This window comes from Hyla sarda, chromosome 7 (genome assembly GCF_029499605.1).
Source record: "Hyla sarda isolate aHylSar1 chromosome 7, aHylSar1.hap1, whole genome shotgun sequence".
Lineage (NCBI taxonomy): Eukaryota > Metazoa > Chordata > Amphibia > Anura > Hylidae > Hyla > Hyla sarda.
This window is the reverse complement of record NC_079195.1, coordinates 116,176,790-116,183,002: the sequence shown is the minus strand read 5'-3', so window position 1 is coordinate 116,183,002 and position 6,213 is coordinate 116,176,790.

The following is a 6,213-nucleotide window of genomic DNA, read 5'->3' as shown; positions in this document are numbered from 1 at the left end:
AGTGGTCAGAAACTTGTAAATAACTCATGAAAGAATAAAGTTACGTTAAAACCAAGTACATCATAGTTTTTCTTGTGAAATTCCCAATAAGTTTGATGTGTCACATGACCCTCTTCCTATTGAAAAATCAAAAGTTGGATTCAAAATGGCTGACTCCAAAATGGCCGCCAAGGTCACCACCCATCTTGAAAAGTTTCCCCCCTCACATATACTAATGTGCCACAAACAGGAAGTTAATATCACCAACCATTCCCATTTTATTAAGGTGTATCCTTATAAATGGCCCACCCTGTACATATGTAATCATAAAATTAGCCAATTAACATCATGGAAGGGCCCATACGTCCAATGTAGTGGTTAAAAAGTACAAAACTTAGTAAAAAGTAAAACAAGCAGTTATACCAATTATAAAAATTTATAAAAGTAACTTTATCACTATTGAAGAAGGGGACACCATGAAACGTGTTTAGCCAGTATACCAGTGCACCCCAACACAACTGCACTCAGTATGCCAACTACTGACTTTTTATCATTACTTGTAACAGCTGGAAGTCCTCAATTAGGGTACCACTGCCTCGCGCGCTGTCAGTGCCTTATTCACACAAGGACGCTGACATCCACCTCCGAACTGCAATATATTCATCACCACACCCTCATCTCCAGCCCCCCAGTCATGGACACTACCATCTGACGGGCCGGACGTAGTCCGTGCCAGCCGAAGACTGCAAGGAGGAGAAGGGGAGATGGCAACTTAAATCAACAACCATGCCAGATGCATCCCGTGCCAGCCCGCATGATCGCGATCCTCAGTGTCATCTGCCTTGGTCAGTGAGTGGTGCCATGCACCAACCTCTCTCATTGTACATCTACAGAAGAACTACTGTTTTAAATTATATATAATTTTATTTGTTTTTATAGTTGATAAAACTGCTTTTTGTACTGTTTAATCATTTTTTTACTTTTTCACCACTACATTGGATGCATGGGCCCTGCCATGAGGGTTAGTTGGCTAATTTTATGATTACATACGTAGAATAAATAATTCAACTAGCCATATTGCCATTCACATTTTTAAGCTATACTCATACCTAAAAGGTCTACATCCATTTGTTTGTTCACCAATATATAATTTATTTGGCACGATCATTTTCCTTACAAGCAGAGAATTTCAAATTTAGAAAAATGTGATGTCTTTAGGGCCAAAATGGGCTGTGTCCTCAAAGGGGTACTCCGCTGCCCCAACAACATGTTCTACATGCTTGGAGGGGGGGGGGGGGGTCGTTACATCACGGCCATGCCCCCTCATGACGTCACACCACGCTCCCTCAATGCAAGTCTACGTGAGGGGGCGTGATGGCAGCTACGCCTACTCCAATAGACTTGCATTGAGGGGGTGTGGCGTGATGTCATAAAGGGCCTGCCCGTAACATCACAACTTCTCTAAACGAACGCCGGGTGCAGCACAGAGATCACGGGGGTCCCAGCTGCGGGACCCCCACAATCAGACATCTTATCCTTTATCCTTGGATAGGGGATAAGATGTCTAATTTTACTTTTGTGGTAAAAGGTAGAGTGCTACAAAGATTTTTTACGTATATGCAGATACACACTGTGGTGTGCTGTGATGTGTTTCGTACCCTTCCCCTTCATTCACTTCTTCCCTCTCTTGGTCGCATTTGATAGGCCTGAGTCTCTATTTCAGCCTTTACTATGATGGGGTGTAAATATTGCTTAAAGGGGTACTCCGGCCCTAAGACATCTTATCCCCTGTCTCAGCTTCCCGAAGCGATGTCTGAAGACCAACGACCACGGGACCGGAGTATCATGATGTCACGACTCCGCCTCTTGTGACATCATGCCCCACCCCCTCAATGCAAGTCTATGGGAGGGGGTGTGATGGGAGTGATCATCGATTCGTGCACTGAGACAGGTGGGTGCTGCATGAGAGATTGAGGGGATCCCCAGCGGCGGGACCCCCACGATCAGACATCTTTGGATAGGGGATAAGATGTCTTAGGGCCGGAGTACTCCTTTAAGGAGTACTTATACTCTCATGATGATGTACTTTAATAGGTGCTCCAGTGAATTGCCTATAGTTGAGGGAACTTTGATGTTTTTTAATGTGAGTAAAGGGTGTTTGGCTTAGTAACACTTAGTCAAACACTGACCTAAAGAGTTTGCATAGGTTATTTGTCCTAGGAGCTCTTATTAGACAACTCTCAGGCAGCTTTCACTGTTCATGACCATTGTTCTTGTACAAACCATTCACTGTGTAAAGGGGATAAGTGACAAGCTCACAAACCTCCCAGCTAGGGCGTCTTGATTTTACAATCCGACTTTGGTTTATCCCTTTAACTTTTAGATTTTGCTGACCTTGCAAGCTTATGAAACATGCCCTGACAACATAATTATCAGCTGCTGGGACAGATCAGGCAGTAAAGCTACTGAGAGACCATTTCAAAACATTCTCATAAAAGAGCTTGCCATTTTCTTTTATTTTCTTACAATTTATTCTGTAATCTATCTGGGCCAAAATTCTGAGCTCTGAATTAAATAATTTGGGCCGTTTTATTTCATTTGGTTAGAAGTGTGAATTTGAACACAAAAAGGATGGTTAAAAGGGAACCCTGGTGGCAACAAGTTTGAAATTACTTCTATTTCAAAATCTTAATCCTTCCAGTACTTATCAGCTGCTGTATGCTTCACAGAAAATGGTGCAGTTCTTTCCAGTCTGACAACAGTGCTCTCTGCTGACACTCTTTTTTATTATAAAAGTACAAAACTTTACAAAACATAAAACAAGTTCATTTCACTGTAACAAAATTAACAAAACTGAACATAAAAACAAACTATCCATCTCAAAATAACAACTTAAACCTACCTAACCGGCCAGCCCAGATAAACCAAAAATAAATGAATAACTAAATCATTACCTACTATAGTCCAACACACACACACACACACATACCTAATGAACATAAATAAAGCTTTCCACGCTGGGATCAAAAACTAAAAATATCCAAACTAGGAAACATTACCACACTGCTCCTCCCCACAATAACAAAACAAAAATATGGCTAGCTGCCGTAACAAAAATAATCCAACTTGGATAACAAAATATATATATATATATATATATATATATATATATATATATATATACATATATATATATACATATATATACAAATACATTTTTTTTTTCCTTTTTTCTTTTTTTTTTTCTATACATATATATATATATATATACACATATACATACACATACACACACACACATATATATATATATGTATACACATACACATACATACACATATACACATACATACACATATACATACACACACACACATATATATACATATATATACATATATATATATATATATACATATATATATATATATATACATATATACATACATACATACATACACACCCACCCTTTTTTTTTTTTTTTTTTTTTTTTTTATATGTTTTTTTTTAACCTCCCCTACCCCCACCACACACACACATACATATACCCACAAACAAAAACTAATCCACACTGGGACACAAACATAAACACAAACATAAATATAGTGTACTCTTAACACTATACTATAATAACTGAAAACTGGTCCGACTGCCTTTCTCTCCCAAATAATTATGACATTGTACAAATAAAATAAAAAATATTAAAAAAAAATAAAAAAAATAAATAAATAAATAAATAAATAAAAAAAATAAGGTGTATACATAAAACTATACAGATTATACATAACAAACAACTCAATAACACAGAAAAACAACCTATACTAAACTATCCCATCACCCACCACCCCCTCTGGACATGGGTCAGAGTCCATAGGTCACAGTTTTTGTCCACAACTGACCCATACCAGACCCCCAAAATAGTACCCACTGCAACAGTCCAGTCCTGGGTACAGACCACCACCACCCCCCGAAAACCCCCCACCCAACCTAAAATACACCCCTACCCACCTAATGTAAACAGAACAATATATATACAAAACAATATTTACATACTCTACAACAAGCAATATTAACAGTACAATACACCAAAACCACAAGGCTCAAGTTTGGTTGCCTGCAAGCCCTTTACAATCTTTTCCATAGAAAACAAAACAAAAGGCTAAGGTGACATGCATAGCCCCCCACCAGGAAGAAGGATGGCAATCCTGATAAAATTAAATTTAAATTCCTCTCCCTATCAACCTCTAACCCTATCACTATCCCTTCATGAAACTGACCCTATACTCACCCTAAGATATATACACTATCCCTGGCCAAAATAAGGTACTTCACCTTAAGGGCCTAGTACCTAGGGCACATCAAAAGAAAAACCTCTCCATAGGAGAGAAGCCCTACTGGTACCAAGACTGCCATACTCCAAAGACCTGATCTTCCCAAGGTCACCGGTGATATTCCTACAGACCTCCACCTCGGAGAGGATTTTCTGTTGGGTCGACACTAAACACCGTGCACTCCACGTGTAGTACCTAACCACTAAGCTAACTAAGAATAAAGTGCCCCGGTCTCGGCCACCCAGGGACCTGAATGCCCCATAAGCCCACTCCGGATAGGTAAGGCCGGCAAGTTGACTCCAGCCGATGGAAGCGCCCACCCGGTTGTAAACCCCTATATTAAAGGGACAATGAAGCAGGAAGTGGTCCATGCTTTCCAGCGTGTCCCCGCACTCTTCTCGGGGACATCCCCGGTCATCAGAGTTCCTACACTTCAGGTTGTCCCTTACATATAGCTTCCCCTGAAAGCAGCGCCAGGCCAAGTCCCAAAACTTCTGGGGGATCCTTTTCATGTTCAAAAGATACAACCCCACCCTCAGATCCCGATCTGGGCAGTCCCTGAGCGCCAGAGGCTTCTGAAAGTGGGTCAACAGAACCCGTTTGTCAAGGAACTGCCTTGACTGGGTCCTGATCTCCCACACTCCCAGACCCCACCGACGTATCGCCTTCAGAGTCGGGGTAGCGTAAGCCGGAAGATATCCATGGGGCGTACGGCGGTCCTTCACTTGCCCTCCTGTCTCCCATTCCTGGAAGAAAGGCCGAAACCATTCCCTGCAGGAGAGTACCCACGGAGGAGCCCTCTCTGACCAGAGGTTTGCGATGTTGGCTTTCAAGAAGGTGTTCGTAAAGAACACCACAGGGTTTACCATAGATAAACCCCCTAGTCTCCTTGTGCGGTACGTAACCTCCCTCTTGACTAGGTTCATCCTGTTCCCCCATAACAGTTGGAAAAACAGGCTGTAGATCCTAGTATAGTAAGCATCTGGTAAGATACATACACTGCCCAGATAGATAAACAAGGGGAGCAGGTACGATTTGATCAGGTGTACCCTTTCCCTGAGGGTCATAGACCAACCCTTCCACTGGTTCACCTTCTGAGTGGCATCCTGGAGCTTACCATCCCAGTTTTTGGTGGGATAATCATCCTGGCCGAATGTGATGCCTAAGACTTTTGCTGATTCTTGGGGCCCTGGAAGGGTGTCCGGGAGATCAAACGTGGGATCCCCCCCACCCAGCCAGAGACTCTCACACTTATCCCGGTTGATCTTAGACCCGGATGCCTCCGAGTAGCGTTCCACCTCCGACATCACCACATCGACCTCCTCTCTCGAGGAGACGAAAATAGTGACATCATCAGCGTACGCCATCACTCTCTGGGCGACATCCAGCTCCGCCAGACTCATCCCGACTCCCGCCAACGGCCCACAATCTACCCTCCGGACGAAGGGATCGATTGCGAACACGTATAAAAGCGGGCTCAAAGGACAACCCTGACGGACTCCGGACCCCACCTCAAAAGAGCGGCCAGACCACCCGTTCACAAGCGGGAAACTCTCTGCCCCTGCATACAAGATCTTAAGCCAATTAACAAAAGTAGTTGGTAAGCCATATCTCAGGAGGACGGACCATAGGTACTCGTGGTTTACCCGATCAAATGCTTTGGCCTGATCCAAGGACAGCAAGTACCCCTTCCAAAGACCTGCACTACTCCGCTCCACTGCCTCCCTGACACTAAGGACAGCACTTAAGGTGCTTCGGCCTGGAACAGAGCAGTGCTGAGCCCCCGAAAGGAGCCGGGGTGCAAACTTCACCAGCCGATTAAACAATATCTTGGCCAGAAGCTTCCTGTCCGTATTGAGAAGAGCTATGGGCCTCCAATTCTCAACACGGCTAGGATCTTTAC